The following is a 25,020-nucleotide window of genomic DNA, read 5'->3' on the forward strand; positions in this document are numbered from 1 at the left end:
ACCAAAAGTTCCTGCAGTTTTCAAAAGAGGAGAAAAGCAAAATCTGTGATTTCACACTCACAGTGTCTGATAAGTGGACAGAAAGTTACCACAGTGACAGGGCCGGTGACTGGGGAATGCCCGGCAGTGCTTGGAGCCAGGATTCTGGCACGAGTTGATCAGAGAGAAGGATCATGGTTAGCAGAAGTTCCCACAGCCAGGGGCCCAACAGCTATTCCCTGGGACGCAGCCCCCAGAGTCCCCAGCCAGGGACCCCAGATACCCCTGAAAGCCCCACTGGCCAGGGAAGCCCCACCAGACCATGACTGTCATGTTGGGAATCCCAAAGGGTTCCCCCCACCAAGAGCCCCCAGCAGCCAGAGATTCGCCTACTGGGAACTCAGTTCCTCACTGCCTGCCTAGGACCCGCCCCGCACACCACCACCAGCAGGATCTGCCCTGCCATTTGTCTGGGACCCCCTCCTCCACCCAGCGGGACCCCCTGATGCTTTTCAGTGGGACCCCTCACTCTGCTTCCCTGGCATCCCCTGACCTAGTGCCAGGGATCCCCTCCCCCAGCTCTGCGCACTGGGCAGGGCAGCGATCCCAGGAGCCAGCCGGGGAAGCCCAGACGGAGCCCCTGGCTCAGCACCAGGCTCCCTCTAACTCCCTGTCCCGCCTCCCCAAGAGACGCCCACCCCGGCTGTTCTGCAGCCACCAGGCCCCCAGCGATACCTACCTCCAGTACCCACAGCCTCAGGGCTGGGCACATCACAACCACCCCCTGAAACTCCAAATCTCCAGAACCCACCAACCTCACTAGGGTACCCCCTGCCCAGCCACCCAGAGGCCTCCCCCACCACAATCCCCCTTCAGCTGCTATCTCCCCCCCCAGCCCCAGCCCCACCCAGCAACACTGTTACCTCACAGTGCCTGAGAAGTGGCCAGTCACACAGGCAGAGGGAGCCCTGGGGGATGTCTCTTGAACAGGAGAATGGAAGGCCTGGAGGGACAAAATAGGTAAGAAATGTTCATGGCCTGTCACTAGCAAATAATGGTCACCATGGATCCACCCCAGAAGTGGCTGCATCTTAGCACAGGGGGAATCAACCCCTCACAGAGGCCATTTGCCATGGGGCTTGGGATACTTCTGGACCCACACTGCACTCAGAGTGACCTCCTCATCCCGTGCCAGCTGGAGAAAAAAAAAAAGGGTCCAGCCAACTCTCCCGTTACCAGCTGGGAACCACTGAGCCCCAAACAGGGGGAGGCCTCTGGCTTTGATGTGTATTAAAGATGTGGCTGGTCTCTTTCATCAGCAAACATTTTAACAGAGATAAAGGGGGGGGGGAGAAATGGCTCTCAAAGGAGAGGCAAGTGGCACAAACAGGGACAGGAGCCAATTAACCCCCCTCCCCCCTTCGCCCACCCGGGAATTTCCTGGCTGCCCAGAGACAGTTCAAACCCCCCCGACAGCCCCCTCACTCCCAGGTCCTCCCCGCCGGGCCCCGGCCCCCCCATCCCAGCGGCTCAGCCCGGGCCCGGCTCACGCGGAGGCGGCAGCAGCAGCTTTGTTCTCCCGCCCCCAGCGGGGCTCGCACGGAGCATGCGCGATTTTACCTGCTGAAACCCTCCGTTACCTGGGCAGGAGAGGGCAGAAGCGGCCCCGGGGCAGGCTGGGAGATGTAGTTCCTGACTGTCCCTGGAACGGAAGTGACGTTGGGGGGAGAGACCCCCCCCCGCCGAGTTGCAAACGCGCGCGGGGCCGTTGGAGCCTCTCTGCCCGCCCCAGCCCCGGTGAGTGAGAGACCCGGGGGCGGAACGTGACTCTGCCCCGGGAACCCGGAGAAGCCTCGAGCCGCCTCGGCCCCCGCGGTGCCGCCGCAGGATCCGCCCCCCGCTGGGATGGGGAGGGTATCCTGGTGGGTGGGGGTGGAGTTGCGGCGGGGGGGGGTTGAACTGTCTCTGGGCAGCCAGGAAATTCCCGGCGGGCGAAGGGTGGAGGGGGGTTAATTGGCTCCTGTCCCTGTTTGTGCCACTTGCCTCTCGCCCCCGATACAAATTCTCTCCAGTTCTGCCCCTTTTCTCGCTCAGTGTCTCACCCGGGCTGTAAAATCCGGGGAGATTCGCCCCTTTCCCCGCCAACGAGCCGCTCTCCCGTCTCCCCCATTTCCCCCTGGTCTCTCCAGGAGTCTGATTTTCCACCTTCAGTTGCAGGTCGTGACACGTTTTCTCTGCACATCTCAAAGGCTGATATAAAATACCCTAAACGTTTGCCCTGAGATTCCCCCCTGTCTCTCTAATTATAAAATACCAAGAAAATCTCAGATTTGCCCCTTTTCACAGCTTCTTGAACATGGATATAAAATGTTTGCAAATGTTGCCCATTTCCTCTCTATTCATTTAACAAATACTGATGTGAAACACTGACATTTTACTGCACATCAGATATAAACTGATGTAAAATCCCTTTGATTTTCCATTTTCCTCTCTATTATTTGCAAAAATAGAGCCAAAATCTCTCAGATTTCCCCCCTTTCTCTTTCACTTCTTCGTTATTATCAAATATCAATTAAAAATCCTTTCATGTTTGGGGCTGTTCCCCATGTCTCTCAATCCCAGCAACTTCTCCTTTCTTGGAGGAAACCTGTTGCCCTGAATCATTCTCCATCCTGGAGGTTGCAGGGGGTTAAATTTCCCAGTGTTGATCTTTCCCCTCTCCTTTGAGAGCCATTTCTTCCCCCCTTTATCTGTGTTAAAATGTTTGCCGAAGAAAGAGACCAGCCAGATATTTAATACCCATCAAAGCTCGAGGCCTCCCCCTGTTTGGGGATCAGTGGTTCCCAGCTGGTAACGGGAGAGTTGGCTGGACCCTTTTCTTTTCTCCAGCTGGCACGGGATGAGGCGGTCACTCTGAGTGCAGTGTGGGTCCAGAAGTATCCCAAACCCCATGACAAATGGCCTCTGTGAGAGGTTGATTCCCACAGTGCTAAGATGTAGCCACCTCTGGGGTGGATCCATGGTGGCCATTATTTGCTAGTGACAGGCATGGACATTTCTTACCTATTTTGTCCCTCCAGGCCTTCCATTCTCCTGTTCAAGAGACATCCCCCAGGGCTCCCTCTGCCTGTGTGACTGGCCAGCAGGGGGCGGTGGTCACTTTCTATCCACTTCTCAGGCACTGTCAGGTAACAGTGTTGCACTGGGGGAAGGGGTGTCTGTGTGGGGAGATTTCAGCTGGAGCTGAAGGGGTGTTGTGGTAGTGGGAGTTGTTTAGGTGACTGGGCAGGTGGGACCCTAATCGAATTGGTGGGTTCTGGAGGTTTGGGGGGGTTGGTTCTGATGTGCCCAGCCCTGAGGCTTTGGGTCCTGGAGGTGGGTGTCGCTGTTGGCTGCAGAACAGTGGGGTTGGGCATCTCTTGAGGGTGGGGCAGGGGGCTAGAGGGAGCCTGGTGCTGTGCCAGGGGCTCTGTCTGGGCTTCCCCCGCAGACTCCTGGGATCGCTGCCCTGCCCAGTGCACAGGGGTGGGGGAGGGAGCGGAGCTCTGGCACTAGCTCAGGGGATGCCAGGCAAGCAAAGTGAAGGGTCCCACTGAAAAGCATCAGGGCAGAAGAGGGGGTCCCAGACAAACGACATGGCAGATCCTGCTGGAAATCAGGGGGGTGTCCTAGGCAGGCAGTGAGGGACTGAGTTCCTGGTGGGGTGTCCCTGGCTGTTGGGGTCTCTTGGTGGGGGGAACCCTTTGGGATTCCCAACCTGACAGTCATGGTCTGGTGGGGATTCCCTGGCTGGTGGGGCTTTGAGGGGTATCTGGGGTCCCTGGCTGGGGACTCTGGGGGCTGCGTCCCAGGGAATATCTGCTGGCACCCTGGCTAGGGGGTGTCTGTTGCCCCTGGCTGTGGGGTCTGGGCTCTGGGTACTGGGGAGTGTCTGGGGGCTGCTACTAACCATGATCCTTCTCTCTGATCAACTTGTGTCAGAGTCCTGGCTCCAAGCACTGCCCGGCATTCCCCAGTCACAGGCCCTGTCACTGTGATAACTTTCTATCCACTTATCAAACACTGTGAGTGTGAAATCACAGATTTTGCTTTTCTCCTCTTTTGAAAACTGCAGGAACTTTCAGTTCCATTTGGAAAATTGTGCCCCCCAGTCCTTGTTCTCGATCTGGGGTATGAGGGAGGTGGGAAGGGGGTCAGCACTGCCGCACGATAGTCTCTTACACAGCGTTCTGGACTCATTCTTTCTGAACTCTGGTTTCATTGAGACCATTGTTAATCCAGAGTCACTGTATGGAAGGACAAGGAGTGACTCCAGATGGACAGTGGGGCTAATGATACCAGCAATTCTCCCTGTGAGGAGGGGCTCTCATTAGCTGCTCTCCCCAGAGAGCTAAAGGAGGGAAGCTGCTCAAACGCTCTGTCCCTCTCTGCTCAGGATACTGGGATTCAGCTTCCTGGGTCAGAGGCTGCAGCCTCCATTGTGATCTGGGAGACCAGGCTTAGCAGCTGCTGCTCCCCCAGCGGGGTTCTGTGCTGGGAAGTGACCTGAATTAAAGCTGCTTCTCTGCCTGGCCCAGGGGATGACTTTCTCCAGCTGGTCCTAGCCCCCTATGGCAGCCCTGGGCCCTGTTAATACTAAATTCTGAGCCAGAGTCTCCAGGTAACTGAAAGAAACGAAGGGAAAATGCGGGGGTCTGGCCTTAAAATGACTCCACACAAACAGACCCCCCTCGTTTCTCATCCAATTAACAATTGCAGGAGCAAATCCAGCCATGGGGGAGCAAACTACCCAGGAATGGGACTTTCCTACCAGACGGGCAGGGAGAGGGGAAAAGGAGATAGAAGGAGAAAGAGAGACTGAAAGGGGCCGTGGGAGAGAAGAGTTTGGAGAGAGATTTCCAGATCTCTAATCTGCCCAGACAGATGTTTTACTGCACCCTGGGTAGAGTCACTTTCCTGTGGAAAAGATGAGAATCAGACAGAGGAAAATCCAGTTCCTGACTCCATATCCCTCCTGCTGGGGTGTGGCTGCCGTGCGGTCAGTGTCTGAGGGGATCCCCCACAGTGACTCCTTTGGTTCTGCTTTTTTCTAGCCTTGTTTTCAGAGACTTTGTTATGGGGTGAGGGGAGGGAGAAGGGAGGTTAAAAATGTCACTGTGGGCTTAGCCTGGCAGGAGAGTCCAGGTCTACACTGTACAAAGAGATCAAGCCTTTCTCAGCATGGCAGACTCTAGGGTGCCTGTCTGCAGGGAAAGGGCCTGGGGGAATCATGCTGTGAAATGAATTGAAGCCTGTTCTGAAACCTTCACAACTGCCCTTCTCGCCCTGCCAGGCTGCAGAATAACGTCCATGTTTCGCTCCAGTTCATCCCGTCCTCTCGTTGGACAGGGGAGAGAAATGGCTGCAGAGGAGCCAGTTCAGGTAGGTATTATCAGGGGGTTGCTGGTGGGTTCCTCCAGGGGGGGAGAGGGACAGCAAATACGTGGGAGATGGGAAGGTTTGCACAGGCTGGTTTGGAGGTTGCAGTCTGGTTTGCAGGAAATGCACAGGGCGGAGAAAGGGAGGAGGACAGGGGTGTGCTAAACCTGCTGGGAGTTATTTAATATGTGGCCTAGATTCTAGGAACAGACCCAGGAGGTTCGGCGGTAGAAATGCTCTAGTTTGTGGAGCAGAAAATAACCCAGCTGCATGGGGCTGGGAAAACTGACCAGACTCATAGTGCTGGAGCCCGGCCTGACTAACCAGCGGCTGCTGTGAGATATGAAGGGGGCACCCACCAGTGAGGCTTAGGGGAGATTCCCCTCCCTTCCCATCCAGCTCTTCAGAATGGGGAGGGTGTTGGGCTTCCTACCAGGGAGCTGTCCCTGGACCCTGCTAGGGGCTCCATCTCCTGTGTCAGTCAGTGGCTAGTGTGATGGCTCTGCTGGGAGAGAGGAGGGGCTCTCGCTTCGTCCCCTCCCCCTGGTGTTTCCTGGATGCTCTGAGCAGGGTGGGGGTGGGACTCTGTTGACTGCAATCCACCCAGAGTTTCTGTTTGGCTCCTGTCCTCCATGTATAGGGGGGCTGTGAGTGGGGCAGCAGGTCCTGAGTGTTGGACTCTTGCTCTTTCAGGGGCCGGTGACCTTCGAGGAGGTGGCTGTGCATTTCACCAGGGAAGAGTGGGCTCTGCTGGACCCTGCTCAGAGAGCCCTCTACAGGGATGTCATGCAGGAGAACTATGAGAATGTGACCTCGCTGGGTAAGGGTTACTCTCCCCTCGGTTCTTGGAAGGGGAAAAGAAGAGATGGTTCACGCCAGCCCCACGATGCCACCTCTACTCTGTCCTTTTGCAGCATCACCCCGATATGCCAGTGACACACACGCTACCAGAGACCCTCCCCTGCTGCAGAACACTTTGGGAACAGAGCACAGGAGCCGTATTGCACACTGTCAAATAGCTCCTGTTTGCTCGAGTAAAACTGAGGGTTCGGTGCGGCATTATCAGCAGAAGCTTCCTACCCCTGACCTCTCAAACCCTGAGCCTTCTCCACCCAGACCACAGTTATGCTTGGGGTGTAACGAGCAGGCTGCTGGAGTCAGAGCTGCTGATCCATGGTCACTTATCACACAGACACTCCGTGCGTCCTTGAATGCTGGGTGGGGGTATCCAGAGAAGGAAGCTCAGTGGCGGATTTAGCGTTAGTGGGGCCCTGTGCTCAGCTCCATTTTAGGGGTCCCTCCTTGGGACATAGGCAAGAAAAAGAACATTCTCTCATTTCCCTCCCACCCCCATTTTTCATTCTTTTTTTCCTTCCTCCTCCTCCTCCTATAAGTAATAGGAAGTAACTGAAAATAAAGTGAGGTACATTGATTGTTTTTGTCGTCTAACCGATTTTTCCACAGACCACTTGAAAATTGCTGAGTCTTGGTGCACCACTTAATGATCTTTCCGTATATTGTTTGTGCCGTTAGCTAACTATTGTAAAGCGCTTTGGATAAGAGCCCTTTATTAAAAATTAAAAATGTTGGAGTGCAGGGTCTGGCCAGGAGTTAGGGTGTGGGAGGGGGCTGAGGGTTGGGGTGTGGAGCAGCTCTTGTTTCATGCGAGCAATGCAGGTGGGGATGGGGGGGGCAGGAGTCAGGGTGGGCAGGAGGCTTCTGGGAGGGGGGCAGGAGTCAGGGCTGGGGGTGTGTGATGGGCAGGGGGTGGGGGATAAGTGGTTATGGGTGGTTGCAGGAATCAGGGAGGGCAGGGAACTGGGGTGTGTTTGAGAGGGGTGAAGGAGTAAGGGCTGGGAGTGTGAGGGGATGCAGGGGTCAGGGAGGGCAGGGTGTTCAGGGGGCAGGAGTCAGGGCTGGGGGGGCAGGGTCTGGGAGGGAGTTAGGGCGCAGGAGCAGCTGGAGATTGGGGTGCAGGGTCTGGCCAGATTTTAGGAGGCAGGCCGGGGCTCAGGGTTGGGGCAGGAGGTTGGGGTGTGAAGTGCTTACCTGGGGCAGCTCCCATGTGGTGTGAGGGGTGCAGGTGGCAATGTAGAGGGGGGGGTGCAGGAGCTCCCATTTGGTGCTCAGGGAGCAGTTGAGGATGGGGGGGTGCAGGAGTCAGAGCAGGGGGTGTGAGGGCTTGTTATGTGGGAGGGGATGCAGGAGTCAGGTCTGGGGGCTGGGAGGGTGGGCTGGGGTACTGGGGGTGCTCTCAGCCCCCTACCCTGAGTGGCTCAAGCAGGGGCTGGGGGCAGGGGGGTCTGTGATAGGGGAGTGCTTTGTAAAGCAGTGAGCAAGTGACCAGGGAGCTTTTCAAACAGGGCTGCTAACGGGGAGTTTCGTGAGGGAGTTTGGAAGGGGAGTGGGAAGGGGCGAGGTGCTCTTGCCATTCTTTAAAACACTTAAGCTATAAAACAAACTTCTTGATTGAAACAAAACCCCTGTTGTTAACCTAGGTGGCTGTAAGAGAGAATGCAGGCAGAAGCCCAGCAGCAGAGTGGGGGCTATCCTGTTTGTTGCTCTCAATGTAGCATGTATGATACCTGCCCTGTGGGCGGGTGGCTTACGTGTGCATTCGGTGCAAGGAGCTCCTGGCCCTCAGAGACCGCGTGGAGGCTTTGGAGGCCAGGGTGGTGGAACTGGAGACGCTAAGGGAGGCAGAGAAGTATGTTGATGAGGCTTTCCGGGACACTGTAGATTTCTCCCACCTCCGGTCAGACAGCCACTGCGCTGTTGAGGAGGATGAAAGGCCCAGGGAAGGAGAGCTGTCAATGGGAGCAGAGGGAAACCTTCCCATAGTTGGGACCCTCCTCCCAGTTGGTGTTGGGGTAACCTCTTGTACTGAGGTTACCTCTCCGGGGAGGGAACCCCAGGCATTAAGAAAAGGCAGCTGTTAGTAATGGGAGATTTGATCATTAGAAACAAGGATAGCTGGGTTTGTGACGACCGGGAGAACCGTATGGTGACTTGTCTACCTGGTGCAAAGGTTGCTGATTTCTCGAGGCATCTAGATAGATTTATGTGCAGTGCTGGGGAGGAGCCGGTGGTCATGGTACATGTAGGCACCAATGACATAAGGAACGGTAGGTGAGACGTCCTGGAGGCCAAATTTAGTCTGCTAGGAAAGAGACTGAAATCTGGGACCTCTATAGTGGCATTCTCAGAAATGCTTCCAGTTCCACGCGCAGGGCCAGGCAGAGCTTCAGAGTCTCACTGCGTGGATGAGATGATGGTGTAGAGAGGAGGCGTTTAGATTGATTAGGAACTGGGGAAACTTTGGGGATGGGAGCGCCTATACAGGAAGGATGGGCTCCACCTAAACCAAAGTGGAACCAGACTGCTGGCACTTAACATTAAAAAGGTTGCAGAGCAGTTTTTAAACTAAGAGATGGGGGAAAGCCAATGGCTGCAGAGGAGCTCGTGGATCGGACAGAGACTTGTCTTAGAGGGGAGTCTAGTGATAGAGATTTTCTAGTTCTAGTCAGGAAGAGAGGCTGGAAGAGGATAAAGTAGGGGCCAGATCAGACGAGAAGCATTCACACACACAAGTTTTTAAAGTGCTTGTACACAAATGCCAGAAGTCTAAATAATAAGATGGGTGAATTAGAGTGCCTCGTGTTAAGAGAATATTGACATGATTGTCCTCACTCCACCAAGTTTCTGTGATGCCTATTAATGGGACACAATCATTCCAGGGTACAAAATATATCGGAAGGACAGAGCAGGTCATACTCGGAGGGTGGGGAGGGGAGTGGCACTGTATGTTAAAGAAAATGTAAACTCAAATGAAGTAAAAATCTTAAATGAAACCACATGTTTCATAGAATCTCTATGGATAGTAATTCCATGCTCTAATAAGAATATAACAATAGGGCTCTGTTATCGACCACCTGTCAAAGACAGTGATAGTGAGGATGAAATGCGAAGAGAGATTAGAGAGGCTATCAAAATAAAGAAATCCATAATAATGGGAGATTTCAATTATCCCCATATTGACTGGGTACATGTCACCTCAGGACAAAATGCAGAGACAAAATTTCTGGATACTTTAAATGACTGTTTCTTGGAGCAGCTGGTACAAGAACCCGCAATGGGAGAAGCAACTCTCGATTTAGTCCTGAGTGGCGCGCAGGATCTAGTCCAAGGGCTAACTGTAACAGGACCGCTTGGAAATAATGACCATAATATAACAACATTTAACATTCCTGTGGTGGGAAGAACAGCTCAACACTGGCATTTAATTTCAGGAAAGGGAACTATGCAAAAATGAGGGGGTTAGTTAAACAGAAATTAAAAGGTACAATGACTAGAGTGAAATCCCTGCAAGCTGCATGGACACTTTTCAAAAACACAATATGAGAGGCCCAACTTAAATATTTACCCCAAATTAAAACACAGCAAAAGAACTAAAAAAGAGCCACCGTGGCTTAACGACTATGTAAAAGAAGCAGTGAGAGATTAAAAAGGCATCTTTTAAAAAGTGGAAGTCAAATCCTAGTGAGGTACATAGAAAGGAGCATAAACGCTACCAAATTAAGTGTAAAAATGTAATAAGAAAAGCCAAAGAGGAGTTTGAAGAAGGGGCTAGCCAAAAACTCAAAAGGTAATAAAATGTTTTTTAAGTACATCAAAAGCAGGAAGCCTGCTAAACAACCAGTGGGGCCACTGGAGGATTGAGATACAAAAGGAGCCCTTAAAGACGATAAAGTCATTGCAGAGAAACTAAATGGATTCTTTGCTTCAGTCTTCATGGCTGAAGATGTTGGTGAGATTCCCAAACCTTTTGTGGGTGACAAATCTGAGGAACTGCCACAGATTGAAGTGTCACTAGAGCAGGTTTTGGAACTACTTGATAAACTTAACTGTAACAAGTCACCGGAACCAGATGGTATTTACCAAGAGTTCTGAAGGAACTCAAATGTGAAATTGGGGAACTATTAGCTATGGTTTGTAACCTGTCCTTTAAATCGGCTTCTGTACCCAATGACTGGAAGATTGCTAATGTAACGCCAATATTTTAAAAGGGCTCTAGAGGCGATCCTGGCAGTTGCGGACTGGTAAGTCTAACGTCTGTACAAGGCAAATTAGTTGAAACAGTAATAAAGGAATAAAATTGTCAGGCACATAGAAGAACTAAAACTATTGAGCAATAGTCAATACGGTTTCTGTAAAGGGAAATCATGTCTTACTAATCTATTAGAGTTCTCTGAAGGTGTCAACAAACATGTGGACAAGGGGGATCCAGTGGACGTAGTGTCCTTAGATTTCCAGAAAGCCTTTGAGAAGGTCCCTCACCAAAGGCTCTTACATAAATTATGTTATCATGGGATAAGAGGGAAGATCTTTTCATGGATTGAGAACTGGTTAAAAGACAGGGAACAAAGGGTAGGAATAAATGGTAAATTTTCAGAATGGAGAGGAGTAACTAGTGGTGTTCCCTAAGGGTCAGTCCTAGGACCAATCCTATTCCACGTATTCATAAATGATCTGGAGAAAGGGGTAAACAGTGAGGTGGCAAAGTTTGCAGATGATACTTGTGACTATGCAGTTCTGGTGGGACCCAACTGAGAGTGACAAATCGCTTAAAACAGGGCAGTTACAGCCCAAGGCTGGGATTTTTCCACCTCTAAGGCAAACCAAACCAGCCAGACAAAGAGGACTTTGGTTTCACCCCACTGGTTAACCACAAGTCACACAAGCAATTCCCTTAGACACTCCAGTCTTCTAGTATCACTACCAGTGCACTCGTCCTGGGGATGAATGGTTATGAAAACCAATACCCCAATAAAAGAAAAAGGTTCTCTCGATCCCAAAGAATCAAGCCCCAGACCCAGGTCAATATACACATCAGATCTTACCCACAAATCATGCTGTTGCCAATCCTTTAGCATCTAAAATCTAAAGGTTTATTCATAAAAGGAAAAAGATAGAGAGGAGAGCTAAAATTGGTTAAATGGAATCAATTACATGCAGTAATGGCAAAGTTCTTAGTTCAGGCTTGTAGCAGTGATGGAGTAAACTGCAGGTTCAAATCAAGTCTCTGGAGTACATCTCTCTCTGGGATGGGTCAGTCAGTCCTTTGTTCAGAGCTTCAGTTTGTAGCAAACTTCCTCCAGAGGTAAGAAGCAGGATTGAAAACAAGATGGAGATGAGGCATCAGCCTTTTATAGGCTATTCCAGGTGTAAGAACACTTCTTTGTTCTTACTGTGGAAAATGACAGCAAAATGGAGTCTGGAGTCACATGGGCAAGTCCCTGCATACTTTGAGTTACAAGGCATATCTGCCTTCTCTCAATGGGTCAGTTGAATAGCTGATGGTCCTTAATGGGTCATCAAGCATGCTAGGCAGAGTTAACACCAACTTGTCTGGGATGTCTCCCAGAAGCACAGCATAAGTTCGAAATACAGACAGGATAGAGCCTATACTCATAACTTCAACTACAAAATGATACATACATATAGACACCATAATTATAACCAGCAACCCATAACCTGGTCTTGGACACCTTATATGACCCCCTTTACATAAGATTTGGTGCCACTATTTGGTGTTCTATATGGTCCCAGATTATATCAATAACGTCACAATACTAAACTGCTCAAGATAGTTAAGACCAAAGCAAACTGAAGAACTTCAAAAAGATCTCACAAAACTAAGTTTCTGGGCAACAAAATGGCAAATGTGTGTAAATGTCAAGTGATGCAGATTGGAAAAAATAACCTCAACTATACATACAATATGATGGGGGCAAAATTAGGCTAATCAGGGAAAAGATCTTTTTGTCATTGTGGATAGTTCTCTGAAGACATCCAGCCGTGTGCAGCGGAAGTCAAAAAAGCAAACAGGATGTTAGGAATTATTTAAAAAGGGATAGACAGTAATACAGAGAATATCTTATTGCTCTTGTATAAATCAATGGAAATAACTAATTTAGACCCCATCATTTTCTATGTATATTTGGGATTATGTTTGCCAATGGGCTGCAATGTGTTATCCTGACATCTAGTACTGCTGAGATCCTGCATTCAATAATATCCCAGCCCTTCCTGTTCCCGTTCTCCACTGAGCCCCATGCTTATGTTTCCAGCTTCCCTAGGGGTCTGTCTTTGTCTCTGGACCCATCTGTCAGCAAGAAGCAATGCCAGGGAGACTTCGATTTCTGGGACATGGATTTACTTTCTGTGTGTTTTAGGAAACTCTTTGAAATTGAGTGTCTGACATTAAGCACAGTACAATCTGGACTGTTAACAGCTGTGTCCCCTCAGTTCCCCAAGCTGGGGTGCCTTTTACACTGCTCTACTGTGAGAGCAGCCACCCCTGGGCAGTTCACACGCAGACTCCAGCATGTAACTCGCTCCCAGCTACACAGTATTGAGTGCTGCTAGACAGTGACTCACAAATTACAGTGCCCCACAGGAGAATCCCAGAAAATTCTCTGCTCCCAGACTTCCCCCGGAAATGTGCATCTTGCACTGTCCAGCACACTCCTGAACAATGGGAGCTCATATGAAATCTGTTGTTTCATCAGTGGAAAATGACATGCACCAGCCTTGTTATTCCAAATGGAGTTTCCAACACACTTTAATCCAAACACACTGGTTTGATAAAAAAAAGGAAACAAAATTATTAACTACTGGAAAAAATTTTTGAAGTGCCTACAAGTAATGAGGCATAAAAGTCAGAATTGTTTACGAAAGAAATGCAAAGATAAAACACAAACTAATGTTTAACTTAACAAGCTAAAAGGGATTTAAAAGAAATGTTTCTCTCACCATCTGCTGAGACAGGCTGGTTTTCCTTTCAGCCAGGACTCCCCCTAACCACCCCCTGCCGCCCACAATCAGTTCTTCAGGAGTTGTCATGAGCAGAGGGAAAGAGGGGAGAGAGAGTCTTATGCATTTTCCTCACCTCTTTTTATAATTCAGTCCTTTGTATTAGAAACCACTTCAGTTCTCAGCTGAGTCATGGTGACAGGCTGTCATAGATACGAGCTTCAAGTGTCCCTGTGATGGAATGTAAATGTCATCTTCACACCTTCTCCCTGGTGGAGAATGGCTATTTGACCAGCTCTTTGCCTTGCTGTCTCTGAGGAACTTAGGGTTAGGGTTGCAGCTTTTTCAGTAATATCATACCGTAAAATCTCATCACTTTCCATACAATGTTGCTACACAGTTTAACAGGAGGATATTCAGTAGATTATGTCTTTTCAAATGGTACCTCACAAGCCCTACAGTGATAAATGAAGGGGAGGGGAGGGATCTCCCTTTTATAAACACCCAACCAGGCAGTTGGCTGTAAAATCCCTGTTGGTGCGAGTTCTCTGCTTGCTTTACCTCTAAAGGGTTAACAAGCCAACAGGGTTTTGTTTTTTTTAAAAAGTATTGGGCACCTGACCAAAAGAGCCAATGGAAAGGCTAGAACTTTGTTAAATGGGAAAGTAACTTTCCCTTTGTCTCTTGTTCTCCGGAGAAGGCGACACGGAGTAGCAATGCTGTGTATGGCTTGAAGCAGGTATGAAAATTCATCTTCCATACCTAGAAGAAATGATTTGGACAGGGAATGTTTAGACAGACACAATCAGGTTTATTTCTTATTTTGGCTTTTGGATCTCCTCAGTGCTGTCCCAGATGCTTTTGTTTGCTTGTAAGCTTTAAGCTGAACCCCCAAGAAAGCTATTTTGGGTGCTTACAAAAATTTTCTTTAAAGATCTAGCAAAAGCCTAAGTTCCAGATGTATTGTTTTCCTTTTCAATTTTAATAAAATGTACCTCTTTTAAGAACAGGATTGGATTTTTGGTGTCCTAAGAGGTTTGTATGTGTTGTTTGATTATCTGGTAGCCACAGCTAATTTCCTTTGTTTTCTTTCTCAGCTCCTTCCCGGAGGGGAGGTGAAAGGGCTTGAGGGTGCCCCATAGAGAAGAATTCTCAAGTGCTCCTTCCCGGGTCCAAGGGTTTGGGTTTTTTTTACATTTGGGTGGTGGCAGCATTTACCAAGCCAAGGTCAGAGAAAAGCTGCAACTTTGGGGCTTTAATACAAGCCTAGAGTGGCACAAATTAATTTGTAGAATCCTGTCGGGCCCCCGCTTTCTGCACTCGGAGTGACAGAGTGGGGATTCAGCCCTGACACATACTATGAACAAAATGGATCATAATTTTCTAGAAGAGTGAACATAGGGGAACAGACTAGCACAGTGTCTGTGTGTTCCCAACATATATGTGAGTATTCTAGTCCCTCACAAGCAAGGTGTTTGGCATCTTCAAACACCTGAGGAACCGGTCCTGGGAATTGACTGGTTTATTAAGTGACACTGTATGGAATTGAGAGACACTTTATATTATTATTTTATTATAAATACTGTGGCAAATTGCCGGTACGGTTATGCTGGGTCTGGCGCTTTCTCTTCTTTGGGGAAGGTTCAGGGCGCCATTGCTTGCCTCTGAATCGGTATTTTAATTACCCCACTAGTGTCCTTGAGGAGGGGAGTGGAGAGGGAGGGACCTGGGCCCACCCTCTTCTCCAGGTCCCAACCCAGGAGTCCTGAGGTTAGTGGTGAACCACTTGAACTGGCGGTTCCTTCCCCTGGGCTACTTCCCTCTCCTGCCCTTCAGCTTGTGGAGGGGCTTCTTGCCCTCCTTCTACACAAGCCAGGTGCCCCTTACCTAGGGTTTTTGGATTTCTCAGCCCACTGGAGCACTCCTCCAAACTTTCCTTTTGTCTCTCTTCAAAACTGTTCTCTGCTCCAACCAAACCTTCCTGCTCCAACTCCCACACTGTCTGACTGAAGCAGGGGTTTTTATCACCTGACTGACTGCTGGGGCTCTAATTGGCTTCAGGTGCTCTAGTTAATCTATAGCAAACTTTCTTCCCTCTGCAGGGAATAAGGCTCCCTGCTAACCCTCTCCTGCTGCCCTCTGACCAGGCTGTATCACACTGTGTACTGAGAACTCCAAGGCTTTTCCATGCCATGTGCTGTGAAGCTTGTGTTTGGGACACAGGAATTAGAAGCCACTTGGCAAAAGGAATATAAAGGGCAGCTGCATCATCTCCATTTTGTCTTCAATCCCCCTTCCTACCTCTGGAGCAACTTCTCTACAAACTGAAGGCTTGAACAAAGGACTGAATAATGTGGATGTGTACCAGAGAGCCTTTCAAGCCAGAAACTCACCAATACTGCTAAGAACCAGCTGTATAGATTTCTGAATGTGTCTGACTGCTTTCCCATTTAACAACTCCCTTTTTCTTTCTTTCTTTCTTTCTTTTATAATAAACCTTTAGTTTAGATGCTTTCTTGCTTATAAACCTTTAGTTTAGATGCCAATGACTGGCTGGCATCATAGTATTTTGAGTAAGATCCAAACCTATACTGACCTGGTAATGTGGCTGACTCTGGGGTCAGAAGAACACTTTGTTTATGTGAGTAGAGTTTTTAAATAACCTCTCACTGTGCTGGACCTAGGTGCTGATTAGGAGTCAGAGAACTGGGATGCAATAAAGGGGGCCGTGTGATTTCTTTTTTCAGTTTCTCGATAACCAGTGTGGGGGATCAGAAGCACAGTTGGTGACTGGTCGGTGTGTTTAACTTCCGTGTTATCCACCAGTTTGGGGAGCCTCTGCTCTCCCTTTTTCAGCCTGCCCTGGTCTTGGCATTTTCAGTGAGGACCAGCCCAGGCACACCGGGTCACGCTAAGTATTAAAGTTAAATTAATAGAATGTTTTTTATGACAAAGTTTTATGAAATCAACGGAACCCCTTTGTTTTCTTTCATCTGAGCAGGGTTTACATTTTCCAAACCTGATGTGATCTCCCAGCTGGAACAAGGGGAAGAGCCGTGGGTCTCAGACCTGCAGGGTTCAGAGGGAAAACAGACCCTGAGATCTCCCTGCAGAGGTGAGGAAACATTAAACCAACTCTGAGTGTGAAAGTGCCTGAAGGAAACATCTGGGATGCCCTACAAAGCCCTTGAGAGGTCTCTCAGTTCATTATTGTTGCCAGCAGGGGTCATATCCTCAGGGTAACTATAGCTCATGGCTTCCCGTAGATTCTAGCAGACACCAGGCAGGAGCTTCCTCCCTTCCCCCTGAGAATTTGGATGGGATTTGAAAGCCAAATTGATCCCCTCCTCTCTCCTGCTTTGGGGAAGAGTATGGGGGAGTTCAGTTTGTGATTTTTATTTGATCTCCCTCCAGCACTTAGTTTGTTTTGGCTTTTCGCTTTTCATCCCTGTTTGATGTTTGTCTTTTTCACCACAGGTGATGCAATGGCATGTGAGAAAGAGGAGCAGAATTCTCAGCAGAAAAATGTTCAGCAAGTGGATAAACACAGAGCATTATTGCAAAGATCAAAAAGCCATGTGTCCAGGAGTCATGAGGAGGAAAAATCCTGTGAGATTCAGCACAGACCAGAGAGAGAACAAGGAAACCAGCCGGGGGTGAAAATGGGTAAACGTATTTCCTCTCAGGGAACTCAGAAGGACCTCAAGGAAACCACAACAAAGCAGGAAATCATCATTGGAAAGAGAAAAAATACATGCACAGTGTGTGGAAAAAACTTATGTGACTACTCAGCCCTTCTTAATCATCAGAGAATCCACACAGGGGAAAGGCCCTATCAATGCCATGAGTGTGGGAAAAGCTTCAATCGCAGATCAGCCCTTTCTGTTCATCAGAGAATCCACACAGGGGAGAGGCCCTACGAATGCTGTGAGTGTGGGAAAACCTTCAATCGCAGCTCGCACCTTTCTGCTCATCAGAGAATCCACACGGGGGAGAGGCCCTATGAATGCCGTGAGTGTGGGAAAAGCTTCACTCACAGATCAGCCCTTTCTGTTCATCAGAGAATCCACACAGGGGACAGGCCCTATGAATGCCGTGAGTGTGGGAAAAGCTTCACTAGCAGCTCAGCCCTTTCTAAACATCAGAGAATCCACATGGGGGACAGGCCCTACGAATGCCGTGAGTGTGGGAAAAGCTTTAGTCAGCGCTCAAACGTTATCGCACATCAGAGAATCCACACAGGGGAGAGGCCCTTTGAATGCCGTGAGTGTGGGAAAAGCTTCACTCACAGCTCAGCCCTTTCTGTTCATCAGAGAATCCACACAGGGGACAGGCCCTATGAATGTCGTGAGTGTGGGAAAACCTTCTCTTGGCACTCAGCCCATATTAGCCATCAGAGAATCTGCAAGGGCAGTGAACACCATAAAACCCTCTAGGGCTATCAGTTTTTTTCTTAATACTTTTCCTGATTCCCACATAATAACTTTTTAAATCTGTTTGAACTGTTTGCAGCACTGTTATCCCTCAGCTTGGCCAGATGAGTGGCCCATTTATGCCTTTTGTAGTTTGCCTTCTTTTGAGGTGGGCCCATTTGTCCTTTCTATCAACTCAATTATCCCACAAGTAACTGGAGTGTGCCCTTCCTATGAGGAACCAGGGAGCGTCACATTTATACCATTCCTCCTATTGCAAAGTTATTGTTAGAGTCACCAGTGATACAGATTGTATCCGTGCCAGTTGTTCTCACATTGCTCTGGGTTGTGCTGAAGAGCAGTTACATTGGGAATTTTTCATGTTATAGTTAAATAAAGAGGAGCAGGGGAAAAAAGTGTCATTTCAGCCTCTGTGACACTGGAAGGAGATGGGGTGGTTCAGAGATTCCCTCCTTCCCCCTCACTCCAGAACTGTTACATTTTGGCTTCTCTGTGCAGAGTTTATTTTCATCACATTCTATCCCTCCACTTCTCAAAATGTCATGTGAGGAAGAGTTCTCAGCTGTCTGTGCTTGGAGATGATGCTTTGATTTCTTTCCTCCTATATCAGAGTCGCTATGACTGGAGTTGAAAGTGTCAAAGACCTGGAAGGGGAATTTAAATGGATCCCAAACATAGTGTGATTATTTGGTGTTTAAATTCCAGGTTTCATCTATTGGTAAAGCCACTTCTGGCAAGAGGACTATTTTGTCCCCCATTATGGGATGCTGGGATACTTACAATTTTGTAAATAACATAACTGACTATTGAGAGAGTGCTGAGTGAAGCTGCTTTGAATGGATCAGAGGAGAATGTGATGGAAGAATCTCTTGTCCTGATTCTAAATAATCAGATGTAACTTGCTCTGGAATTTCTGTTGATACTTTCATTGTCATGTATTCTGTCTCTCTGTGATGTGGATCTCTCTTTCCTGACGGCTGTTTGCTCACCCAATTGGATATTAGTTCAGTTCGATAGGACGTAGCTCAGATTTCTTGGAGAATTGAAGACAAATGACCATTTCCTAAAGTCCTCATTTGTCACTTCAGCTTTGCTTTTTCCCCACCCCTCCATGATGACAGTTCAAGTGCAGTTCTGCCAACAGTGGAGAACTCTCCAATTTACTGCACATGCTAACAAAGAAACAGCAGTGATTTAAAATCTCCATTTGGAAATGGTGAACAACAGCAGAACCCCAACTAACTGAGGGAAGTGCATATGATCACAGTGGAGTTCAATTATTTAAGTCAGTATTTTCTCAGATGATTTGGGGAGAGAATTCCACATTAAGTGATTTTTAACTTGGCAAAATGCCCATGTATTTGGTTCCCGAAGCATTTTTATAACCCATGCCCCACAGAAGATCTTTCCTATTCGCAATGCTCCCCTTCATGATGCAGATGTTGAGGAAAGAGAAGTGGTATTTTTGTTCAATTTATCCTTAATAGATGCTCAAAATGTGTATAAAATGAAATCAATGTTGGAAATCTAATAGCTGCAGAAAAATAGCTCTTTTTAAATAGAAATTCTAGCTCTGGTAATGAAGATTCTGATCCAGGCCTGTATCCAGTCCCTTGCCTGGACCTGTGTCACCAAATTAAAGAAAAGCTGGGCATGTTTCTGGAAGCCATTGCTTACGACACTGCTGAGCTTTTGAGTGGTTTTGTAAAGGATTCTACTTCTGAGAAGTGTAAATTTACCCTAAAAAGGGCAAGGAAACAAAGGGCATCAAGAATGTATGTTTTTTCGGATGAGGCAAGAAAAGGGAGTAGCATTGTCCCCCTTGGGTAGCCCCTGTTCAATTCCAGGTCAGAAAGCAAAACTCTTCTGCAAGAATATCCAAAAAATATTGTGTTTCACTTCACTTCATAAGTACAGTTGTGTGGCAATTAAATGATGACCCTAAAATTTCATAAAAGCAAAGAACGCTGAACAAAAAAGTGTGGGAAATACGGCTGTATCTGAGAAAATGGCTTGGAATGAAGGAAGACAAAAATTGATCGGTCGAGAGAAAAGGCCCTGTTTCCCCCTAGTTTGGAACTTCTCTCACAACTACTGGAATAGAAAAGCTAAACAAATGGTGCTCTATTGTTGCAAAGGAGACTGAAAGGAGGCCATTTTCTCCAAGTAAAAGAAAATGGTCATGTCAGGAGTGGGATTTGAAACCACGTCTCTATGCAGAAACCAGAACACCCAAGAGATAGGAAAAAAGAGTCTTAAAACGGGCACTTTGGACCAGTCCACAAGCCTAACGCTACAAAGAATGTGACTGATCAACCCTAGTTTTCATCATATTTGATGACACTCTTTAGGGAGGCCAAGATGGCACATCTCTTTCAACTCCTAGAGACCTTCTCCAGCACAGCTGATTTTTAGGCACACTCACCCGGACCTAAAGTTACACGTTTCCTGGAGTTCCATGAGTTCTGCAGTGTTGGAATCTCCCTGCTCACGTTTTAAGCGAACAAAAGATGGGTGCTGGCATTCTGAGGCCCTCAAAATCCTGCCCTGGGGGCCAGACAGTTAAGCAACCAGCATCCACAACCTCTACCATGATAGCATCCTGTCTGGCAACAACTCACTTATCAATAGCTGGGGTCTGAAATCCTCATTTCTTTGTTGTTCTATCACTGTAGTCTCCACTTTCCTATTGCTTGTCTGTATAATCTCTGTCTGGTTCTGTGATTGTTTCTGTCTGCTGTATAATTAATTTGTTGGGTGTAAAGCAATTAAGGTAGTGGGGTATAACTGGTTAGATAATCATGTTACAATATGTTAGGATTGGTAAGTTACATTTCAGTAAAATGATTGGTTAAGGTATAGCTAAGCAGAACTCCAATTTTACTATATAGTCTGCAGGTTCAGGTACTGACAACAGTGGCTGCCTTTTAGCCAGAGCTTTTAATCAGGGCAATACATTGATCCTGTAAAATCATTTCCCAGCCGTAGTCCATCACCCACATTCCTTAGGGCATTGGGCCACCATGTGGACGTTTCATTTCCCTCCTCAATTTCACACAGAGACACAATTTCCTTTGCACCGATCCATGAACAGCAAAACCTCCCTGTGTCTCTTGTCTGAGCCAGCGCATTCGATTCCATTGACACCTTCTCTCCTGCAATGGCAATGGTCATGCAGACGGGACGAGGCCACCTTCACCTCTGACAGTGAGATATTGGATCAGCTCTTTCTTTATGCTGCTGTTGTTAGTCCATGAAACATCAGGGATGGATGCAAGGCTGAGTTCATGCACCAACCCCCTGAAACATTTCAGCGCCCCAGAGAAATCCTGACTCCGGCTATTGGCATGATCTGGTGGAGATTTGAATAGGAACTGGATGGTCTGAATTGTCAGTGTGGGGAATGAACAACAATCTATAGCAATGTCGTTAACCACAAACACACTCTAATCATGCTCCTGCCGGAAGGGAAATGGGCAGGAACTCTTGCTAAAAGGCAGCCACTGTTGTTAGTACCTGAACCTGTGTAGGGACACCCGAGTGGGTATCGAGTCCATTGCCTTAACCAGGGGTAGTCGATTATTTTATCAAGATTCAAATTTCTTGGTCAAGGTATAATCAATGTATAGACGCCAGAGAAAATAATACACTGATGCTAATGAGAAGAATATAGAAATATTTTGCAGTCACTATGGGCATAACTATGATTGTTTTGTGTTTCACTCTTTATATATGGCACCACCTTCCTTCCCTTTAGACTTCTAGTTTACCAAGGGTAAAACTAAACAACTCTTCAGATACCAGGGATTTGATGTAGCTGCTTTCAATCCTCCGGCTCTGCCGGGATAAGTAACATTTCAGGCTGTCACTGAACTGAAGGAGGGAGATCCTTTTTTGACAGGTTACGCCTCCTCTTAAAGGTGTTTATCTGGCAGCCTTGGTTCCCAGGTCTCTCCTGCGGGAAGAAAGTTTCTGTTGAAAATACCAAACCTTTTAACAGAGCGGAGGGAAAGGGAACGGCTGCGATTGAAGGGTTATTTAAGGTTGTAAAAATTGTTAAAAACACTGAGCTTAAACGTGAACTGCCTGTTATTAAAGGCTGGTTTCCCCACGTTGGTTCCATAAGCTCTGCTAGAAAGGCCCTGAGTTCTCTCCTGCCTCGGTGGGAACTAGAGGGAATCGTCCCCTGCTGCCCTTGGCTCCAGGCTGATTTTTCTGTGGAGGGGGTGTGGAATTGAGTTGTTTGCTGTTGAGAAGGGAGCCAGGCCAGTTCTCAGGGAACGAGAACTCCCAGCATCTGCCCAGCCCAACCCAGGCTGCTGCCCTGTCCCAGCCTCTGTTCCCCTGGGGGCCCTGCATATTTGACTCTAGAGCAGGCCGGGAGCAGCAGCTGAGGCAGAGGACACCTGGGCTGGGCAGATAGGAGGGAATTTAGCAAGTGGAAATGGTAAAACCGCAGTGAAGTATTACCTTGGACTCGACGGCATTTCTCCATTGGTCTGTCTGCTTTGGGGCAGGGACAATGACACGTCCTGCTGCATTGGTCATTTCAAAGGGTGGTTTAGGATTTCCATTCTCAGACACGGTGCACAAAGCAGGACTCAACCCAGGGTGCAAAGGAAATGAGCCACTCACAGGTTCTGGCAGCCACAATGAGCATTTGGTGCGAGAGCTCAGACCTGCCCCTGTCCCCGAGGGAGGGGGGTGTCTACAAGGGGCTTGGACCACTGATCTATCAGCACCTAACTCCCAAACTTTCAGTAACTCTATCATCAGTGCCCGTGAGTGTAATTTAAACCATGAGAAAAACCACACTAGGCTAGACCAAAGGCCCATCTAGTTCTGAATCTTGTCCTCTGACAGTAGCCAATACCAGGTGCCCCCAAAACCACCCGTGGGAGTTGAACCCAGGCTCACCTGTTTACAAGGCAGGTGCTTTAGCCAGCTAAGCCATGGTGCCTGCCTGGGTGTAAGACATAGTGTCTGCCCACAGCTGACTCCCTGCCATCTCCACCAGGACCTGACAAGCTTTCCTTGTGTTCGGATTCTGCAAAGCAGAGGAGCAGGTGACGTTTTCCTTGCAAGCTGTGTGTGTGAGTGAATCTTTGGCCAGGTCTGCACTACAAAGTTGTTTCAGCAGAAATATATTGCTCAGGTGTGTGAAGAACACACAACGCTCCCTCGGTCGGCAGCTTGGTGTGGCTGGTGTACACACTGCAATGCCACGTCTGGCAACAAAACTGCCCTGTTTTGGTGACAAAATAAAACCACTTCGATGAGAGGCCTAGAGCTTTTTGCAGCAAACTTACTGTGACAGAGTGCCAGTGTAAATGCTGCTGGTCATTAAATCACCATAACTGGCCTCCGCCAGTATCCCACAATTCCCGCCGTGAACTCGCCTGCCCTGCATTCCTGCTACAGAGGCTGGGCCCCTCCCCTTTCATAGCGCCAGGAAGTTCTGACAGCTGAGCCTGCTGCTCTGCTCTGGCAGCCAGGAGCAAATCACTGACGTGGAATGTTGCTCTCCGGCCCTGCGAACACAGAGCAGGGGGTGGGAACTTCCATACATGGGGGGGGCACCGGCATCCAAACTGTGACACCCCATGACACCCCTTCCCTCGAGGAGGCTCTTACGTTCTAAATAGGGATGGCTGTTTTCTAGTAAAATCACGAAAAGGGAAGGAGAAAACTTGAAAGAGGTTCCTCCTGGCGCTCACGTCTGTGAACCCGAATACACTCTCAGTCCTCAGAGAGAGACCTGGAGAAGGAGACTTGCTGCAGCAAAGCCACAGGGGTCTCTGAGGTTTCCCTGGCCCCTCGCCCCGGTCCTGCCTGGCTGATGTCAGCATCTCTCTGTGAGGTCACCACCTCCCCACCACCTTGGGCCTGCAAAAGTCTGAGGGCCTGCAAAAGGCCTTTGTGATGTCACTGCCACACCCCTCCCTTGCTGTGCCAATGTCCTGCCCCTGGCCAGGCACTGTGGAGGTTTGAGCTACTCCCTGTGGATCACCCCACTCAAGGAGTGTTCGTTCTAGGCAGCAAGCTGGCTGGACAGGGAAACATCAGACGCTGCTCCCAATGCTACACTCAGTTTTTCAGAAATTAGTCAACTTTATGGCCAGAAGAGACCATTAGAGCATCTAATCTGACCCCCTGCATATCACAGGCCTCCTGTAGGACACAAGAGCTACTTTGGGGGCAAAGACATTCCAGAAAGGCATCTAGTCTTCATGAAATGACATCAAGAGATGGAGAATCCACCACTTTCCTTGGTAGCTTGTTCCTGTGATGAATCATCCTCGCTGTTGAATATTTGTGCCTTAGTTGTAATATGAATTTGTCTCTTTTCACCTTCCAGCCATTGGGTCTTGTTATTCCTTTCTTTGCTAGATTAAAGAGCCCTTTAATACCCAATCTTTTCTCTCCATTAAGACACTTCAACACTTCAATGAAGTCACCTTTCAATCTTGTTTTGATCAGCTAAACAGGTTGAGCTCTTTCAGTAGCTCACTAGAAGGCATTTTCCTCCAGACCTCACAACATTTGGTGGCTCTTTGCTGCCCCAGCTCCAATTTCACAACATCTTTTTCAAATGAGGACACCAAAACTGGAGGCAGTATTCCAGTATCAGTCTCACTGATGCCGTGTCACCTCCTGTGACGTTATTGACATAATCTGTAACTGTATAGATCACCATTGCAACCACTGTTCTATATTTGCAGCCAATCTTATAGAAAGGTGTCGTGCAAGGGGTCTATGGAGAGGTTCTGATTGGTTGATTATAATGATGCTCTCTCTAGATGTGTATCATTTTTTTAGTTGATGTTATGAATATTGGCTCTATGCTGCCCGTATTTCAATCTTGTGCTCTGCTTCCGGTGTCAGTTCTGTCTAGCCTGCTTGATGGCCCATTAAGGACCATCAGCTCTACAATCGCCCCATTGAGAGAAGGCAGATACGCCTTGTGACTCAGCAAGGTAGCAGGGACCTGCCTATGGAGAGAACTCTAAGGTTTTTCTATGCCACGTGCTGGATAGAGTGTCCTTGGGACAAAGAAAGCAAAGACCACATGGCAAGAGCCTATAAAAGGCTGATGCCTCGTCTCCATCTTATTTTCAGTCCTGCTTCATGTCTCTGGAGGGACTTTGCTACAAACTGAAGCTCTGTACAAAAGACTGAATGACCCATCCCACCTTTGAATAGACTCCAGAGACTTGATTTGAACCTGCAGTTTATTCCATCACTGTTACAAGCCTGAACCAAGAACTTTGCCATTACTGTATGTGAAGGGTTCAAAGCCATGTGCATTTTATATAACAACCTGGTCTATGGATTGTGCCAGCTCTTTTCCAGACCCAAAATCCAGATAGTGACC

General features: G+C 48.3%; 1 pseudogene; it reads left to right on the forward strand.

The window, feature by feature from the left end:
- The first annotated feature begins 17,051 nt into the window (after nt 1-17,051).
- LOC120381686 overlaps nt 17,052-25,020 on the forward strand; it is a 205,594-nt pseudogene continuing 197,625 nt past the window's right edge.

Source organism: Mauremys reevesii, linkage group 14 (genome assembly GCF_016161935.1).
Source record: "Mauremys reevesii isolate NIE-2019 linkage group 14, ASM1616193v1, whole genome shotgun sequence".
NCBI lineage: Eukaryota > Metazoa > Chordata > Testudines > Geoemydidae > Mauremys > Mauremys reevesii.